The sequence below is a fragment of the Manacus vitellinus genome, unplaced genomic scaffold, assembly GCF_001715985.3.
Source record: "Manacus vitellinus isolate BGI_N305 unplaced genomic scaffold, ASM171598v3 scaffold_8_pilon, whole genome shotgun sequence".
Lineage (NCBI taxonomy): Eukaryota > Metazoa > Chordata > Aves > Passeriformes > Pipridae > Manacus > Manacus vitellinus.
The window spans coordinates 3,978,509-3,999,847 of NW_021940864.1; the positions used below are offsets into that span (position 1 = coordinate 3,978,509).

Here is a 21,339-nt window from a genome sequence, read left to right on the forward strand (position 1 = left end):
TGCAGATGTTATGAAGTGTGGGTTTGTTGTCATCAACTTCCTTTAGGCCAGAAAAGGTTATTCTAGAAAACTGCACAGTACGCAACATATCTTCCAAATAAACTTTCACTTGATGGCAACTAATTTCAGTAAAAAAAGTGCCACACAAGCTTCCTCTGAAGCAGTATGGAAGTTTTGCCATCTGTAGTTAAGAGTGACACTGGGCAGAAAATCTGATGGAGGCTTTTTCTTTTTTTTTCTGGACCCGAGTTACTCTGCAGTGTTGCTTGTAGGCAGTACTGGGAAAAGCTGGTTTACATTATCTCTAAGTGTTCTTTTAGGGGCAATCTCACTGTTGTCAAGTTTGGTTTTAAACTCTGAAAGAAAAAGGGGAAATGTTCGTGGCTAGTGCTGTGAAGGTGATTTTTTTCAGAATATTTTACACTGGAGGTGACACTTGCATTATTTCAACTGCATAGCAGACGGGCTCCATAGTGTCAAGGTTGTAGCTGGGGAGAGTAAGAGTACTCTGGGAGAAATTTTTTTGTGAAGTAAAAGATCTATAGAATATGAATTTGGGTATTTTAGCTATATTTTTTTTAAGATTAGAGGGGATCACTTAAAAAAAAAAGGCAATTGAAAATACAGTGTTTAATCTTCACTTTTTGGCTTTTTGTTTATAGCCAATACTAAAAGATTTTATAATTCTTTAGTGTACTAACAGCATTGCTATTATATTTGTACATAACTTTGCGTATCTTGCCTCTTAGTGACAACATATAATAAAAATAAAGGAATATCTAATCATCTTTTCTATCTTTAAAGGTTAAATTGATAGCTGATTATTTCTTTTAAGTCTGTCTTTTATGATCCCTGCAATGAGTTATGGATTAAAACATCACACAAGACAAATTAATCAAGATTTAAGTAAATAATTGATGGATTGTCTGTCCTGACTGTTTGGTCAGAAGAGCCAGAAGAAATCCTTAGTAGATGTTTCATTCGAGACTGATTTTAGACTAGTGGCTTTTTAAATGCATATCATTAGAATAAACGCTGATGTGACAAGTAGCTTTTGTTTAATTATTTGTATTAAGGAGATACTGCTATTTTAGAGGTTGAGCAAGAAACAAGGAAGGTGGTTATCACCTTTTTTAACATAACAGAACGTGAAAGCTGTGTTTGCTGTGTGTGCCCAGGGCGATATAAATAGCAAGAGCAGCCCTTTGCTGGGCTGGAGGGCAGGAGAACAGTGCGGTCACAGCTTTTGCCACCTTGGTTGCTATCCAGTGTGGTTATGTTTGCTGTCAGGTACTTTCTCACTTTTAAATGGAAAATAAGGTGACTTTGAAATGAAGAGACTAGCAGAAGCCACTGGCTAAAAGGGAAGAAGGTGGCAGACAAATGAAGAAATTGAATCTTCTTTTAGATGGCTTTCCTATTTCCTCTGGGAGGAAATAAGGCCAATCATGTCAATAACAGTCCCCTGTTATTATTGATTAAATAACAGCTGGCTTGTTTCTATGGTGTCTTTAACTATTTAGTTTTCAAAAATACAGTAGAATGTTCTTGTCTCATGAATGAAAGGACATGGTTTTACTGGTGTATGTGTTATATCAGAAAATTTCGAGAAGAAATCTTGTTTTTTACATGATGACCTCAACGAGACCTCATGCATCTTGTCAGAGATGGATCATTTTTTGCAATGGGAAAAACATTTCCCATTTATTGTATCTTTGTCTTTTGTGATTTTAACAATAAATAATTCAGTTGAGTGAATATACTCTTTATTTCAGGAAAATAATATAACTATTTTGTTACTCAACAGTGTGTGTATATGTGTGTGTGTGTATATATATATATTTTTTTTTTTAATCTTGCTCCTAAATGAGGTAGAAATAGGGAAGATTTCCCTTACAACACAGGTTTGCTGTTTGGTGTTGTAAGGTCATTTTAAAATGCAAAACGTGATTTTTCTATTAAAATTGCTCCATTATCTATTTGCTTAAATGCTTTATCCATTCATGGATTTTCCAGTATGTTATTTTCGTGGGTCAAAATGTGATCTCAAGATGACAGTTTAAAATTTGTGTACAGGCTGTACTTAACTACATGCATGGGGTGCTGTTGAGAATATCAGGTGAAAACTGAATGTTGGCTGCCACCCTGCTCTCGGCTTCTGAAAAACTCAGGCCTGTAATCTTCACAAAAAATTTGTGTGTGTGTACACATGTATATGTGGCATTTGAAATACTTCTCAAATAAAATTGGTCAGGAGATAATTCTTTTCCCCATGTGCAAAATGATAGAGAGTTCTTTGCAGATTTGAATAAGTACAGAATGATAGTTTCTTGGATCAGTGAAAGAAATTACTATTCATGGGGCAAAAATTTGTTTACGCTGTCACGTGTACATCAAGGCTGGTGGGGTGGGGAACAAGACTTCCTTTTCCTGGAGGCACAGAAGCAGGATTCAGGGGAGATTTTTATCTACTACCTGTATTTGATAAGAAAAGAACTGGGGAAAGAGCTAAAGAAATCACCATATAAACCTGCATAACTCCAGTAAGTCATGGTAATGTTTCCTTCTCTCTGCCTGACTTTAGGTAGTGGGAAGAATGGCAGTTCATGCAGTTTATATGTGATAATGCTCTCAGAGGCATCCTCATGACATCAGTCACGAATGCTTCCTTTAATCTCTTTCAGGCTTTATTAATGCTCCAACCACTGCAGTGTTTCAAAGTGGGAAGGTAGAGTTTAGTTCTTTAAAAAAAAAACAACCAAACAACAAAAGACGCAAAACAAACCCAAAAAACATTTTATGGTCTCTGGGAAGAAACTGTGCCTAAGGATATTTTCACAATGTTCGTTCTGTGATGCACTTTTCCTTTAAGTTCAGATAGTGAGTAAAGTATATGAGACTTCATACATGAAGAAGGTGGTTCTTCTTTCTTTGATGGCTTTTAGGTACACAACTTCATGGATTCTAGCCATGGCATAGAAGAATATTATTTTATCTTTGTACTCTAAGTTAGTTTAGGTTAATTTACTGGATAGTATTCTCTAATGTTCTGGTCAGTTTTTGAGATGAAGGAAAGCTTATTGCTAGTAATTAGGAAATCCGTGTATATGATGTCTGGGCAATTATATTTACATTTTTTTTAAATCTGTAATCTTTGGTATTCAAATCAGTCATATTTTCAGAAATAGTTCTGAATCTGTCAAGAAAATACCTGACTTATAGATGAATTATTTTAAATCTAGAAAAGTTGGTAAAAAAGTAGATACTAAAATTATTTCTTTCAGGTGCAATAAGCTTGTTTATAGTTGCACAGACATTCAAACATGGGAATGTCCATTGTTGTTTTAGAGCCCAAAGGATGGAGTCTGAGTTATTTGTCTTATATTCATCTAAAAGTTGAATGTAGCACAAGGGTCTAAACTGTTCTTTGGATCCCCCCATGAGCATTATTACACATCTGATATATTGTAGAGTTTTGTTTGACTGTCTTAAGCATAATGGCATTACAGTGTTCTTTTGTGTCTGCTTTCACCAAGTCTTCTGAGGTTCTCCTCTGATCCTGTGTTTCCTGACCACCACATGTCTTTGCAGCATTTCAGGTATATTAGGTCCTCTAATAACAGATATAAGTCACTGGTGGTGACATTGAACTGTACTTGTGGTGTCCAGGAAAAAACACACCATGTTTCTTTACAAGAAAAGATGCTTCGTTGAACCTCCATTTCCTACTTCCTTCAGAATTAAATTGAAAACTTGAGAGCTTAGTTGTTAGGTTGTGATCCTGTTTGTTTGCTTTTCCTTACTGTTCAGTCTTACAGTTAAACCTATTTTTTAAAAAAAACCAAACAAACCCAAAATCAACAAGATACCAAACCATGAAATCTGAACTTTTTATTTCAGTTCATCTCTCCCGTGGCTCTGCAGCAGGTGGGGCATACTTCCCACCATGTGTGGAAACACAGGGATGGCACCTTCTGAAGAGAGCAAGCTGATGTAACACTGCACAAAAGGATTTTTTGCTTGTTCTGCCAGTACACCAGGGTTGCTGTTGTCTGAATTTGGGTCTGGGTGTTGAAATACGTTGTTTGGTGTTCATTTAGTTTTATTTCTTATGATAGTGCTGTCTCTCATATTTGTGCAGAGCCTGGGCCACAAGAATTTGGATGTGTCTAGGATAAACTTACACTTCCTTGACTCCCCAGACCACAGTACAGGCTGAGGGGGAGGAGTCTGTTTAGGGTACTTCAAAACTGCCTCCACTGCACTTGGGTTCAACTGGGGCCTTACAAAAGCAGAGCACCTCCTTGAAGGCTGCCCTCATCCTTAGGTCTTCTCAGACATCTGTTGTTTTCTTGTGGTTTTTTATTTATTTTTATTTTTCTCACAGAGGATTCCATAACTTATGTATAAATATCTTCATGTGGTGGGTAACTGTATTAAGATACATAGGAATCTAGGCTCTTCTGTGAAAGGAAGGAACCTTTTAGAAGGTTTTAGGCTTTCTTCTTACTAAAAACTATCCATGTACCTTTTAAAGGATCTCAAACTCCACCGTTTCGTGGTCACTGCAGGCAGAGCTGCCCTTGAGCTTCACATTCCCCACCAGCCCCTCCTTCTTGGTTAGAACAAGGTCTTGGTTGCCAGCTGGGGTTAAGCCACAAGACCAACATAGTATCTCTGTTGGCTCTTCTATCACTTGCAGTAGGAAGTTACCATCAGCACATTCCAGCATCCTCCTGGATTGCTTATGCTTTGCTGTGCTGTCCCTCCAAGAGAGGTCAGGTGGTTTCAAGCTGTTCTCTGCATCTCCCATAGCAAACAGATGGTGCTGCTCATGAAGAAATCTAAAATTGAGAAATATTTTTCTCCCTTTGTGATCCTTTCAATTGAGATTTGCATGGAGGCAATAAATTGCTCTGAGAAACTTGATGTTACCCACAGGCATGACCTTCCCATGGAAATTTCCATTAAGTGGAATGTACATATACATGTAGAACTTACTTATTTTTATATATGTATATGTGTGGGTACACACACACTCACATATATATCTATAAAATTTTTTGATAGTTCAGTTAACACAGACTATTCTGTATTATCTGTGGACAGTTATGGAAGGGGGATAGATGAGGATTAGGCTTGGTTGTAACTCCATCACTTATCTTTAGCATAATTTTCCTGTCAGTGTTACTTCCTTCTAAGTGCAGCTGCCTGTTTGCTTACTGGGATTCAGCTAACTATAAGCAAATTTCAGCCCACCCACTATGCTTCACCATACACCATTGGAAGTTAATAGGTTGACTTTCAGCTGGAGAGTGTACATTTTTCAGTCCCCTAGTGATTCAGACTGCTAATTTCAGTAAGTTGTTGATGTCCTGCGGTGGCACTCATCTGTCAAGCTTGAATTCTGCAATGGTGTTTTAAGGCTGCAGGACAGATGTATTCAGGAGGTAGGTGTGGATGTGGAATTTAGATTTTACAAAAATAAAATTTCCTTTATTTTTGCCTCTCTTGGATCTTCTAGAGCTGTGCTCATTCTCTGTGTGTTCTTGAAAAGAATGTTTAAATGAGCCAGAATTTACTTTCCCTATTTCCTCAAGCCCTTGGGAGTAAATTTTATTAGGCCTTGCTGATTGAAGTGTATCTAATGCATTTTCTTGTTTATTTAATCTTTTTGTTAGTATCAGCAGAGATATTTATGATTTGATTGAGCCAAAAAAGCTGAAATGCCTTTATCTGCAGGAATGTCACTCAGATAAGGCATGTTGGTCAGTACATTGTGGGAAACCTCCCCTACCCTTGTTTCAGACAGCAAGTACTTGTCAGTCCCGTTACTCTCAAATACTGAATTCACATTTGTTCTAAAGTGTACTAAAATGAGTGTAAACGGGGAAAACACTACAGCATGAGTGGCTCTTAGCTTAGCAGATGGAGCCAGGGCAAGCTGTACTGCCAACTGGTAAGAATGAGGAGAAGCTGAAGCAGGTGCTGTCTGTTTTAATGACTAGCAACCCAAGCTACTGACAGTCACTGTTTCTTGGGTTGAAGTTGACTTCTGCTTGAGATTCAAAAGGATTTTAAGATAAAGACATCCATTTATCCTGAAGTTTGTGAAGAACTACTACAACATAGTATAGATGAAACGTTTGTCTCTGCAGGTTTTATAGTTTACTGTGATTATATTGGTGCCACCATTTTTGAGCATGAATAAAATTAAATCAAGTACTAATGTTGGGTTAAAACATGCACTTTCCATCCTTTCTTGCACACAGAAGTAGTTGATTTAAATTAACTGTTGTGTTGAGCAAGAGATTCTGTTGACACTTGAAATAGTACTGAGCAGTTCGTTATTTGAAAGTTATAAAGGAGCAAGCAGTAAGATTTGTCTCTGCAGTCAGTATTGGTCAGTTGTAGGTTGGTACATAGGGGAGGCACTGCACCTTGGCTTATGCAAAAAAATACAGAGGACAAAAAAATCCCAGCTAGGGAAAACTCAGAATGACTAGAACATGCAGTATCTGACTGCAGTAGAAAGAATCTTTTGCAAGGGTTTTAGAAGTCGTCTGAGAAAGCTTGATTTTGGGTGAGTTTTGCTATTCAAAATCCCAACAACTTCATTGTAAATTAGGTGGGTAAGTTGATGTTTGATGAAAAGATTACGAAAAATTTTATTGGAAATACTCACAAGAAACGATAGGAAAGTAATTTGATTTTAAACTTTGCTCCACAACTAAAAGCAAGAAAATAAATGTTTCGAACTTTTCTGATTATTATATAATATTAAGAAACTGCCTATCATTGTAGTTTTGTCTGCCCCTCTATGTAAAGAAGTAAAAATTGCAATGAAGTACAAACTAAATGAAGAGTGAGGATGTTGAGGGTGTTGTTGTTATTCATTACTCCCTTTTTATGGAGGTGGACATCTTTCACAAGGGAATATTTGATTCTCATTCTCTGAAGCATCCTTTCTCTTCCTTTCTTTCGTAATGAACCCATGTGTACACAAATACATTTCACAACTCTGTAGTTCTGTCTTGTCTGAAATTGGCAGTTTACATCAGGTGGACAGAGAGATGCAGTCACAGGTGTGCTGTTGATTTCAATAGAAGTTAAATGTTTGCATTCCTGTGAGGATAAGGGTCCAAGATATCTTGAGAACCCAGTGCAGTAATTTCCCAAATTAACGTGTATTAAATTATTTTCCTAGAAGAAATACTCTGTGGATGTCAGGTTTCTTGAGAGAGGTTTCTCAGCTTCATAAAGTGAGATCCCACTTTCCCGTGAATCATCTTTTCCATATTTGTGTGTAAAAAGAAGTATAAATCAGAGAAGTTGTTACCCTCGGAGTTGCCCAAACTTCATGCAAAATATTTTGTCTATTGTTTCCTTTTTTCCCCCTTGTATTAAAATATCTATGTGCCAAAAGAGCTGGAGGGAATACTCCGTTCTCAAGTAGTTGTATCTGCTGGCTACACGAGGAATCTGTGCATAGACTCTTGATTAAAAACACGCCAGAACGCAGGAAAAGAGCAAACCCTCAGGAGTAATTTTGTGAGCAGAAGTGACTAGTAAAGCTTGGTTTCCTGTTAATGGTGCCTTGTGGTTGACTGGAGTCCCTGAATTAAATGTTTTGTCACAAGTACAGCACCTGTAGGGGAAGATGTTTGCTTCCACCCCTGTGGCTGGTTCCCATGGAGTTGCCCTGTAATTAGGAAGTAAAGGGATGCTGTTGTAGGCTGTGTGGGTTTAGGAGTGTCTCCTGCCACCCACCTGCCTTTGCAGAGCATGCAAAAAGTGAATTGTCTTTGAAACATCTCTGCTTAATCATATCTGATTCAAGTCAGGTGATGTGTAGAAATTATGAGGAGATCTGGATGCAGACACATACTGTGACTGCAGGAGTGTTGTGTCTTTTGAATCTGTGTCACCTTCCTGACAGCAATTTCCTTATATTTATGCATAAATGGTTTTGGTGGTGGTGACATTGCTTAGTCAAAATTATTAATTTAATTATTAATCCACATGTGTCTGAGAGCAGTTGTAAATCTAGAGGACGAAAACCAAATGTTTCTGAATACCCCCTCTGTTATAGGTCTTTGTAAGGACTGCATTCTGCCCTTCTGGTTTGTTTCCTTTTTATGGACTGTGTACACAATGGCTATTGTAAATACCAGCTTTCCGTTTGCTGCTGGATGTAAAATTTTTAATTTATGTGCCATCATTATTTCAAAAATAACAAGAAAATAATCCCAAAATACCTTATTGTGTGAAAGAGTCCTTTCCATTTAGGCAGTTAGATAAGCAGCCCATTTCCTCTGAATGAATACTGCTAAAAGTTGCCTGCAGTAGTTTCTGTGTCTGGACTGAATTCAGGTTTTCCAGGTGTGTGTTTCTTGTTGTACAGATGGTTTTTGAATGCATTTTGAGATTAAACTGAGAATATCTAAACAATCAATTGAACATTACATTTTTATGATAAATGGAGAAAGATTTGGGTTGGAAGAAGTATTAATATAGAATAGAAAGTTGGTAGTGTATAGATAGGTATGAAAAGGTATCAGTTGTGGATGAGTTCAATCAAGAGTTGTTGGAAATGCATTTAGAATTCTTGCACGTATGGCATATGAATGCTGATTTTTTCCTTACAATTGACCATTAGTTTTAGAAATCAATTTTACTTGCTAACATATAACTGGAGAATTTGAAAGAGAGCAATAATTTAAGGGTGGGGGGGTTTTTTGTTTTGTTTTTGGTTATGTTTTGTGTGGTTTTTTTTTAAGAGAAATGTTGTGAAGCCAAACTAAAACTAGTAGGAATGATTTGTGGTGACTTCTGAGTAAATACAGACTAAGAATATAAAAATAGGTGTTAACGAGAGCAGGAGTTGCCATACTTTCCTAAGGATTTGAGATCAGAAAAAAAAAAGAATGTTCAGAGTGTGTGAAGGGAAATGTTACAATTCTCATGTTTTTTTGTAATAGGTAGGGAGTGCACTGTGTTATTATGGAAGTGATTTAGATTTGGCCTGGGACTTGACACATTTGTCAAGAAAGGTTTAAGAGTAACAAGCTCTGTTTGTCAACTGGATGGATAGATGCACTCATAAACCATACTTTCAAATATGAATACTTCCATATATTTATTTGATGCTTCATTATGATTAAATTTCATTTTAAATAGTAGTATTTTGGTACTGTTTTCATGTGGGTAAGTGTTAGAAATTTGTAGGGTTCAGATTTCAGAAAGTTTTGACCATCTTTCACATTGTTGTTAAGCTTGCACTAATTTAATATGTTGCTCAAGTCTAGAGAAAGAAAAGGTGTCATGACCAGGTATTTGAACTGAGGATTCTTTCTGAACAGGGCAAGATGATGAAATAATTAACAAAATGGTCATATAACTTAAGTTATCCATACTAAAAATAGATGTTTGCTTCCATTCACTTGCTCTTTTGTGATCTGTGAAACAAGATGACATTGGGAAAAGTGAGCTGTGAATTCACCTCACTGCAAGTTGTTTTCAGTTTTCATAGAACAAACCTTCTATAAACTAATTTCAGAGTGAAAAGTAATGAATTCCTAGCATTCATTTTGCTTATGACTTAATTATGATTTATATTTGCAAAGTGTCTTATTACCTGTAAGTGGAATCTATTTTTATTAGAGTGCACTTTCCATTTAAGTATTTTTATGAAGTATCCAGACTAAGAATATTTAAAAATTATAAGCATAACTAAAATTTGTGTATGTTACCTTCTTTTGAAGTGTGGTTACTGGATTGAGGTAACTAAATGACTCTTTCTCTCCTGCTACTTTTGTATAGAAATTAATGAATTTGTGTTCCATGCTCTTCTGAAAACATGTCCAACTTCCTTATTATCCCATTACTTATCTCAAACTTGTTTGTGTGTGCTATGTCTTGCCATGGCTCTTCCTTTCAAGTTTCTAATAAACAAGACTTTTGAGATAAAACTTGGGTAAAAGCATTCAAAGAATTTTCAGAACTCAGTGAGTATTTTATGTATTTAGGATCACAACTTGCGAAACTTTTTGTCCAGCGCATCAGATGCATACAAGACCACCTCTCCTGTCTACATTTAGGGAAAAAACCTCAAAAAATGTTGAAAATATGTCTTTAAATTGAAGATGAAGAACAGTTTTTATTGATCCTAATGGTTCTCTCTGATTAGTCTATCCTTTGAAACTGAAGCAATCATTCATTTAGAGAAAGATTGTTAATTTAACTTGCTGCCTCCTCTTTTTAACTTTAGCTGATAAATAAAACCAAATAATTGTATCCTGTTATAAAATTACTGTATTGTCATAGAAAAATTACCTTTCATCAATGTACTAGTAAGCAAATGCTTTTATCTATGTACATATCATAACAGGCATACAGCAGTACAACTTTGCATTACTGTAACGGGTAAGATTCAAAGATTACTCTTAATTTAGGCTCAGACCTGCAAATACATGTATGTAAGAGTACATGGGTTTGAGGTGTCTCTTATTTCTGACTTGTTGTTCATGGGGACACTGACATAAGTGATGAAAGTCAGTTCAGATGGTACCACTAGGGAATCCCTTCACTTGATTCATTAGGAACTCTGAAGGCTCCATCTGAAGCAGTATGCCCTTAAAGGATGGTTTGAAAACATTCTCTGTTTAGATAATATAAGCATAAGAGTGCGTAAAAACAGGACCAAGAAACTGAGTAGAAAAATAAGGTTAAAGTTTTTTTTTTTTCAGGTTTCATAAATAACTAGATCCATCAGTGCTTTGGGTTCTAGAATTACTCTTTACTGCATCCTTAGTGATACAAAGGAGGTGTGGATCAAAGCAAAAAGGGCTGTGGTGCAAGAATCTCTGGCACGTGTGCGTGTGTGCTCACAGATGTAGGTGGTTTATGTAGGAACTTACTACTTCCAGAAAATGTTTGCTGTAGGGTGGTTACAGGTGTTGGGAAATATATTTGTCACCTTCGAAATGCAGATTCTGTTCAAAGTTTGGTTTATATTAATGGGGATTGTTGATCTTTTTTTGCAGTAAAATTATTAAAATTGCCATGAGGTGAACTGCGGTCAAAATAAAAATATCTTAATCAGCATTATTTTACAGTGCTCACTTAATCAGGAAGAAAGCAAAGATGATTGTAGTTGAGAAATAGAGTGCCGGATCTGGTGCACAGTTAGGTACTTAAGAGTTATGATATGGCCTTTATTCTCAAGTGGACCAAATCAAGTTTATTATAGGCAATTTACATTCTAATGGTACTGAATTGTCAAATGATTAATTATTTTTTTATTTCAATTGCATTAGTTTTAAGGTAACTCTGAAAGAGTGCTAAAGTTCTAGGATTTTTGAAGACCTTTAAGGAGTATGCTTGGTTTGATAAAGGGCTACTCTTGAAGTCACAATTCCCTGAAGTGTCACAAAACTAAGAAGAGTTCTTGGAACATGACTTAATGTCACATTTTTTTAGAATTACAGTCTTTTTGTCATTGTGTCAATGCAAAAGAACCAGGCAGTTATGAACCCAGCTTGAATACAAGGAGCAGGCAAATGAGTAGCTTGCAGTTCTTACAGTAGAAATAATATAGGATGGTGGCATGAAAATGGTATGTGGTATGTGTGGAGTGGGAGCTTAAGCTGTGGAACTGGAAGAATTTCTGTGGACATAGGAAGGGTGTTTCTTCTTTTGTGACTGGGAACTTGAAATTGGAATACAAAGTCATGGAGACATATATTATTTTAACCTAGGCAAAATTCCTTCACATGACACTAAGTTCCTACTCACTACAGTTTTTAGTATTTCCATTTGACTTACATTATATCAAAGTTATTCTTGCTTTTCTGAATTTTCAACTTTATTTTAATGTTTGAACTTTGGTTTAATGTCATGAATGAGGGCTTCATATAACATCTTACATTTCAAATGTTGTCTATAAGGGCAGAATTAAGAGTGTAATTGTATGCATTTGTAGAAGGTCTCAAGCTCTGCTTGGGGCTTTTGAGCTCTGTTGCAATGCAAATATAAACAAGTGTCAGTGAAACCCACAGGATATGGAGTGCTTAGGAGCAGGTTTATGCCCTGCTTTTAAAGAATATTTTGTGTAAAAGTATATTGTTATATGTTCTTGTTCATACAGTGGGCACCAGCCTGTAACATCCTGAAGAAGAATTTGCGGGCTATTTGAGCTTAACTGCAATACTGGCCTTCTGTGAGGCCCTTGCCACTTGGTGGGAAGTGTCTGCAGGGATGTGCAGAGAATTTGGGAGTAAAAACACCGTAAAGGAGGAGGGAGAGACAGGACTCAAATGATTCGTGTGCTGTGTGAGACTTGACAGGTGTGCATTTTGGCAAGTTCCGAGTGTAAATGTACGCTAGGAATACATGGCTACACACGAGTCATTTTAGAGGAGAGTTTGTGGAGTCTGATCACCCTCCTTCTCACAAGGATTAGAGCGTATCCTTTAACTAATTTAAAGAGATTAAAAGTTCTTTCAGTTTTACAGAGCTTTTATAGCTTTTTTCCTCCTCCAAACTGAAAATTAATAGTTAGTTGCTCATATAAGGATGTAATGAAACTCAGTGTCAGCAGAAAGTCAAATGTCTGACCTCAATATATTTACTTTATATATATTTCCTTTAATGAAAATTCTGAAGTAAAAGGAAGACTGGATGATGTAGTGTAGCTCTAGTCCTTGCTTGTTAGTCACAATTTAATGAAAAGGCACTCAAGACTAGTGGCTGTAAAAGGAGAAAGAAAATGCATCAAGGAATTTGAGAAAGGATTGTGGCAGGGCATCATCGTGGAAACTAGGACTTCAGGAGAGACTCCAGCTGGGTAGACCAGAGTTTGAAAGGACAAGTAAGAAATTAGAGAACTAGCAGAACTTTGCTCATGGTGGCTTCTGTGACAGGTGGGGCAATGGCATGGGGGGCTGGAGATAGAGAAATAGGCATGAGCAGACTGATACAAAAAGCAGATGTGAGGTTGTAGTGGGTTGACCCTGGCCAGATGCCAGGTACCCACTAAGTCACTCACTCTCCCTCTGCAACTGGACAGAGGAGAGAAAAAAACCAGCTACGGATTCATGAGTTAAGAGCTGGGAGAGGCCACTTACTGATTACCTTCATGGGCAAAACAGACTCAAAGTGGGGATAGTACTTAAATTTATTTCTAACAGGATAAAGCAAAAGAGTGAGAAATAAAATAATCTTAAAAACACCTTCCCCTCACCCCTTCTTCCTTCCATGTTCTCCGTCCTCCCTCCCAGCAGTGCAGGGGGATGGGGAATGGGGGTTATGGTCAGTTGTTGTTTCTGCCACTGCTCAGGGACAGAAATCCTTCCCCTGCTCTTGTGGGGTCCTTCCCACGGGAGACAGTCCTTGATGGACCTCTCCAGCATGAATCCATCCCTTGGGCAGCAGTTCTTCCCAAAGCGCTGTCCCGTGGGTCACTCCTCCATGGGGTGCAGTCCTTCACAGATTAGCTGTACTGATGTGGGTCCCCCACAGGGGCCATAAGTCCTACCTGGGAAAAACCTACTCCAGTGTGGGCTTCCTTCTCCATAGGCTGCAGGTCTCGGGCAGGACCCCACTCCATCCTGGGCTCCCACGGAGTCACAGCCTCCTTCATGTATCCACCTGCTCCAGCATGGGCTCCCCTTGGGCTGCAGGTGGGTCTCTGCGCCCCGATGGTCCTCCATGGGCTGCAGGGGCACAGCTGCTCCACCATGGTCTGCACCACGGGCTGCAGGGGCCTCAGCTCCAGCTTCTGGAGCACTTCCTCCCCTTCTTCTGCACTGACCTTGGTGTCCACCTTGTTATTCCCATGTTCTCACTCCTCTCTTCCCTGGCAGGAATTTTTTCTGTGCAACAGCCTTCTGTTCTTAAATATTTTATCACAGAGGCTTTACTATCACTCCTGATTGGCTTGGCCTTGACCAGGGACAGGAAACCCATCCTGGAGCTGGCTGGCATTGGCCAGAGGACAGGGGAAGCTTCTAGCAGCTTCTAACAGAAGCCGCCCCCACCCCCTACCAAAACCCAGCCACAGAAACCCACTACATTGGCACAGATGTGGAGAAAATTGCGGACAGTGTGGCCAGAAACCATCCCGTAAAGTGGCAAGGCAGTGTGGGGACAGGACAGAGTGATACTGGATGATGAGTCTTGTGGGAGAGGTTAGGACTGAGTAGTTGAGAAGGAAAGCACTGGGATAAGGAGTCACAGCAGACAAGAGGTGAAACTGGATCGTGTATTTGTGAGAGGCAAGAGAAGGCAGCGTAAGGCAGACTGCAATATTTTACTGGTGTTTGAGCATCCCTCAGTATCCTTCTTTCTGTAGCTTCAGAAACAGAGACTCTTACAGTGCTGTGAAATACCTGAGAAGCTGAGCAGGTGCCTTTTTTAGTGCTGGTCCATGAAGAAAGTGACAACCTGCAGCACTGGTCCTTCAGTGAGTGAGGGTCATGTACTGGATACCTGTGTTCTGTGGACCAAAGTTGCTAGCTTTCTTCTGGTAAACACTTCTATGTTACTACAGCATGCAGCAGAATTTCTAGAGAGGAGTAATTTCCTTTTTTTTTTTTTTCATTGAGAGGATTATTTGGATTATAAATAAAATATATATTGAACAATTCTTTAATTAGGCATGCGAAACCATAAATGTGGAACAAAGGAAACGATGGTATTAATGATGCCTCCACAAGTACATTAGAGAGTACATATTTCAGGCCTCTGCTGTGGTCATAAAAAATAGTTGGTCTTTACAGTGGAGTGCTGTTACTTGACACACAAGTCATTCTTTTTTCCTTTTTCTTTTTTTTCCCTCTCTCTCATTGAAGTGTGGTTGCGCACTCTTTTTATTGCACAATATTAGATTTTTTTTCTCTGATATTCATCAACACACAATGTTCCACAAACAGTTCTTTTTCAAGAGCCTAGTCAGATTAGAAGGTGTTATCTCTGCTTTACATAATAAAAAATAACTTTGAGGAACTAAGAATTTTACTTTAAGTATTCATTTTTGATGCCTGGTTTATTTTGACTTTTCGGAACATTTAGTAATTCTAAGCACAGGTATGATTGATTTTATTTACAACTTAAATGTCCAGCATTTTTGGCAGTCAGATACCAGCGTATTGAGTTACATGTCAGATATTGAGGAATGCGAAGTTCAAGGTTGACCGTCGGAAGTGTGATTTTAATTGACTTGTTTCCAGCTCTATGACAGCATGAGGGATGGAGTCTAAGCAGTGTTCTGCTTTGTAAGCCTAAGACCACCTTTTTCCTTCTCCTTTGTTAGCCTTTCAGGGTTTTTAAATATCACAAAACTTATTTCCTGTCTGCTCTTGACTTTCTCCCAGAGCATTTCCACCCTCTTTATTAGGTGGAACAGGAGTCTTGTAGCACGGTCAGTTAAATCTTGCCTTAGAATTCCAGTCCACAACAGCATGAATTAAAGTTCAATATTTTACTTTGCTGGCTAGTATAATAATATTTAAACATAGGGTGCTTTACTGAAATTCTTGGGACAGGAAAGAATGGTAATATGCAACAATAATGGCCATATCTTGATGTGGTATGGAAGCGCTGTCCAGATCTGCAGTGGGTGTTTCAGGAACGAAGGGATTATTTTTCATCTGAGTCTGGGAAATGAAAAAACAGAACTACTCTCGATTGCTTGGGAAAGATATTTTATTTTTCTCTCTGATTTTAAAGTTCCTGTTGAAGAATATTTTGGGGTAGCTGTAGCCAAAGATGTCTGGATGGTCTCTACTTGACTTAAGTGCAAACACGTTACGATCCAAAATATCGTGTCTGTTGTACACCGTAGTACGGGAATCTGTGGACATGCTTCTCATTCTTGGAAAATGCCAGATTCTTAACTTGTACTTACAGATGTTGGCACTTAACTGTTCCTCAGGAAAAACATGTTAAAAATGTTCTGAGGGAGTGAAAAATGAATCTTAACTGTTAAAACTGAGAAGGGTATTTGTGGCTTTTATTTTTTACATTGCCTTAACAAATGTTCTGTGGTTCAGCTGCTATCGCTGTTGACTACAGTGTTTCATCCTGATTTCCTCTGGAGAGTTGGCAGCCTAAGCTTTCTTAGGCTGTTCTGCCAACCTTAAGTGGGTGGAGAGGAGAGATTTCTTTTCCATCTCCTCTCAGATTAGGCTTTAAGCAACTCTGCCTTACTGATTGTCAATTATTTCCACTTTGTTTTGAGAAATACTGTTTATTCTGGGAGTAGTTTTCTCTCACACTTCCTTTCCGGAGTTTTTTGAAACCTTCAGTTATGGTCTGTCTTAACTCAAAAATGCTATTTACACATTTCATAGTCACAGCTGACAGAAGCCAGTGGAAAATAAATACTTCAGATTTGGACTGAGCCTGTAAAATAGAAACACTTGTTAAGTTCCTTTCAGGAATTTAGCAGAAATTTCAAAACTGCAGAATGCTTTTAAAAACGGAGCTGTCAGTGCATTATTTTGCTTTGGGTTTGTGGTCATTTAGTTTGGGGGTTTTTGGGAGGGGGTGTGTGGGGTTTTTTGTTTGTTCATTTGTTCGTTGTTGGGAGTTTTTTCTCCCCCCGCCCCCTCCCCCAGGACAGCACTAGGAAGAATTAAAGAGCCTTCTGGATTCAGTTAAGTGACAATCTCTTAGGTTATGTGTTTTTTCTCCTTTGTGTGGTAAAGCTCTGTATGTATTTTAATAATTATTTTTAGCTAGTGAAGGGAAGGGGGCTTTGTCTTGAAATGGCAAGCAACTAGTTTCCCATGGTGGTTGTTTTCTTTTCCAATCTGTTTCCTTCAGGGGTAGGCACTGATCTCTTCTCTGTGGTGATGAGTGACAGAACCCGAGGGAGTGGCCTGAAGCTGTGTCAGGGCTCTTTACCCAGAGGGTGGTTGGGCACTGGAACAGACTCCCCAGGGAAGTGGTCACAGCAGCAAGCCTGACAGAGTCCAAGAAGTGTTTGGACAATACTCTTGGGCACATGGTGTGACTCTTGGGAGTGGTCCCGTGGAGGGCTGAGTGTTGGACTCTGATCCTGATGGGTCCCTTCCAACTCAGCATATCCCATGATTCTGTGATAATGAACTTTCACCATTGCTGTTGACAATTCTGGTGGATACAGCTTTTAATTTCTATACCTTTGGCTTGACGTGGCATTTTACATTGAACAATGCAGTGAGCAGAAGGCTGGGTTTGCTGTGGGATACCTGGATCACTAAGGAAGCATGTTTTGTAATTCCTTTAGGAAGTAAGATATGGATATCTTACTGCAACCTGGCAGTCAGCAGTACAGTGTCTTCCATCTTAGCAGAGTTAGCCAGCCTGTTTATTCAAAAGCAACTATTGCATCAGTGAGACACCAAGAGGAATTCCTAAACATTGTCCTGTTTTCTATTTAAATAAGTTGTGGGGACCCATTCCAGTTGCTGCACCAAGTCTGCAGCACTTTCTTTAACAGTCAACATGACCTTCATCTCACTTGGGTTCTTTTCAGCCCATGCCTACAGCAGCTCTGTGCTGGGGAGAGGAAGGGGTACTAGCAGGTGAGGGAAGAAGAGGAAGGAGCTCACGACTAGCTCCTCTCCTCTGCCAGCAGGTGAGCCTTGAAAAGTCTGAATTCTAGGACTTGGCCTGCCCAAGCTCTGCAGACAAAAGCTTGGAGCTGGAGGGAGAGAAAGGCAGGAGTATGAAACTAACTTTGCAAGTAAAGCATCCAATAGTGCTGTTTTGATATTTTGATGTTGTTTGGTGTAATCATGGTATTAAACTATATTGGGCTATAAACCATGTTGCTGTAGTCCCTGTGTCAACTCTTCTGGAGGTGGACTTTTATCTCTGAAAGTTTGAAAATTAACCTCTGTGTTTAAATTAAATTAAATGTGCTGTAAGTAATGCTAGTAACTGCTTCCCTCCCACATAAATATGATAAACAGACTGTTGAAGCTCAATGTCACTACTGCAGAACCCATTGTTTTGCCTCTCTTCTGCTGGATGGTTGTTGTAATTGTAATAAAATCCTCCTTTTCAGGGCCAGGGGGTAGAACATATGTTCCTCTGCATGCCTGGCTTGGCAGATAGAGTCTTCCTGACTGTTTTTTCTCTGTGTTTAGCATGTTACTTCTGATGAAGTTCTGATTAAATTTCAACTGGGAAAAAAATCTAAATTTCTAACACTTGTAATATTCTCCTTTTACTGAATTTTATTGTGTGTGTTATAAGCATAAGTGGAATGAATGGCTAGAACATAAAATGTGGGGAAGGACCCATGGAGACTTCAGTACATTGAAGGAATAGTCATGACAGGTTCACCTTGTCTGAAAATGCAGCTTATCTTACTACATCAAGACATTGGTTACCCTGAGGGTGAATTGGGAGATTGGTTTTTCTTGACGTGTTTAATTGGTTGAATAAGTGAAAGGAATCTTGCCAAGAGGGTGGTGGTGCAGTTTTCCCAGGCAGGGTTAGATCGGAAGTATCGGCCAGGTGGAGTGGCCAAGTGTTTTCACAGAACAGTTTTTATAGGTCAAGTCTTATCTCTCCGTCTCCTCCACAGAGATTGATAGCAACATGGAATATTTTCTGGAGTAGCCTCCTCCATAAACACTGTGTATGACTTGTGGTCATAGAGAATTGCCAAATTTGAAACTTTTATATAATGAACTTCAATTCCCGCTGAGTTGAAATTCCAGGAAGAGCCAAGGGACATGCTGCCCACACTTACTCCTCATTTGGAGGAGGAAGAGTTCTATTTGGCACAGCAAGCTGCTGGACCTTAATCTGTATCACACATGGCTAGCGACCTTGAAAAGAGATGTGTGTGTAGAAAAAAATCATCTATGTCACTGTGTATTTCTGTAGGTTGAATGAAGTACCAAAGGAAATAAATGCTCATACTGCCTTTTGCTCTCAAAAAACTGCGAAGACAGTGTGTCCCTCTGGTACCTATGATCAAGGAAACCGCAGCTCCTGCTGAAAAAGAGGATGTTGTGTTCTGTTAACTCCATACTGATTCTCTTTAGAGAGATGGGGATGTAAACAGGGGAGAGCTTGTACCTGTTTGTTTTAGCAGAGCTGCTTTTCAGGGACCCCTTTGAAGACCCGTTCCCTGGGCTGACACTTTGCTCCCTTTGTAATGGCCTGTGTGACATTGCCAGACCGGTTGCAAAAAGTCTGCCTGTTCACCTCGTAGTCTGGAAGGCTGGATGTATGACACGGCTGTCTGAAGACAGGCCTTCCAAGACCCAGACCAGGCCAAGTTTTCTGTACTTAACATTGCTGTTGCCACAAGAACAGCAGATGTTTGCTCAGCAGACAAACAACATTGATGATAAAGCAAATTGACCTTTTTTGGAACAAGCTATTTGGGGCACATTCCTAGGGCAATTCTTCTTCCCACCTTTTTTTTTTTTTTTTAATTTTCCTTTTTTTTCCCCCTAGGGATGTATCTTTCTTCATAAAACTGCTTCGCTATACATTGACATCTCTTTTGCTAGAGGTGATAAAAAAATTAGAGGAGGGTTTGCAAACTTTTCCACTAATGCTGATACTGCAAATCATTAAACCTACTCCAAACCTATTTTTGTCGGCTGTATTTTATTGAAGTAGTTATAGTGATGTTTATTTTTCCAGTGTCCCTATGGGAACCTTGGAAGATTTCAGAATGTAATAATTAAAGAATGACAGGCCTTTCCTTGGAATATAAAGTGAGGAAGAGCTTTGTGGTTTAAACAGCTATGCTGTTGCTTGTTAGCAAGATATTTTGCCTTGTACTCTAGCCAGGCCTATAATGGTCAAAAAATGTTGAAGTTGAGAACTGCATGTTTGTTTTCAATCAGTTGTTTTTCAAGTTAAAAGGCCCTAATGGCTTGTTTTAATTTGTTCAGTAGTATTTGTCAGTAGTATTAATATTTGTATTCAATCACTTAGTACACTACAGCTGAGGCTGTCCAAGTAAGGCAGTACATTTTCTTATCACTTGCTTTTTCTATTGCAAGACCTTCCTTTTAAGGGATAAAAGAATAATTGAAAGTTTGGCGAATCTCTGTGAACTTGAGTAATATACTTCTGTTTAAATTGCATTTTGGAAATGTTTAAAATGCAATATGAAACCTGTATTTTGGTTGTATAAATAAATATTTTGAATAGATTTATTTATAAAGGTAAAGTAAAAGTATCGTTAAAGTGAAAATTTCAGTGTTGTATGGCTGTATCTTTACTATTTGGACCTAAGCCCTGGATGTTTCTGTAGTTATAACAGATGTAACTCCTGGTAGAGAATTGATTTCTGGCATCTGAGAAATTTTAGAAAAATAGTCTGAGTTCAGGCTTTGGAACCTGTGAGATTTCTGAAGGGTTTAATCCATTGTCCCACTAATGTTAGTAGAAGTGTGCTGGATTGCTCACCAGGACAAATGTAAGACCCTGCATTTTTGTGGAGTTGTTTTTCAAACATGATTTACAATGCTACTTTAAGGACTAGGATAAAAAAAGTTTTTTTGGGATTTCTAGGTATTAAAACTACAAGTAGCTTGTGTCTTGACTTAGTTTATAAAATTCTTTTGCTGAATAGTAGACAGTAGGCTTTTGGACAAGGATGCTGTAGTGCCTTGAAGTGAATATTAATATCAGATTTCTGAGTTGAATGATGGATTATCTGTATCAGTAATTTTTAAACAATAATTTTAAAAATAACTCCTTTTTCTTCTTAATTATTTGAAGTTTTAATTTTTTCTTTTTCTTTTTGCCAGAGATTGTGTTATGTAGGTTTTGAGGTGGAGTTATCAGTAACTTGGATGTTTTGCATGCAGGCAGAGAGCATGTATTAATGAAGCAGGACTGGTTAATTGTAGTGCTAAATGGGGCTGAAGGAGGTGAATGGTCCTTCTGATACTGTTTTACTGCAAAGAACACAGGGGTTACCTGTCTGGAACACAAAATTGGACTTCCTGCTTTGAAAGATACTATAACAGGGGGGAAATAAGAGGGAAATGAAGCTTATTAACAAATTCAGTTTCTCCACTCAACGTGTTAATGTCTCCAGTACAACTCTTCTTCCAGAAGCCAAGAACTGACTATTAAGTGTCCCCTATCTTGAAGAAGTAGTCTTCAAAAATACTGCATGATACATCATCTAGGCCAATATTGCCCTTCCAGTTACCATTCAGCAACATTTTAATTTTTCATTGAATACAGTGTTGTATTCAATGAATACAATATTCAGTGAATACAATATTTTTTTAAATTTAAAAAAAAAAAAGGCAAAAGCAAGCTTACTTCATAAACTTTTTCTCACAGCCGTTTTGGCTTAGTTTT

The 21,339-nt window shown here is 38.4% G+C and overlaps 1 protein-coding gene across 10 annotated transcripts in view; it reads left to right on the forward strand.

The window, feature by feature from the left end:
* The window catches only part of CDC42BPA (CDC42 binding protein kinase alpha), a 186,699-nt gene that overhangs the window by 39,359 nt on the left and 126,001 nt on the right, over positions 1–21,339 (forward strand). The gene's annotated exons all lie outside the window — the stretch shown is intronic.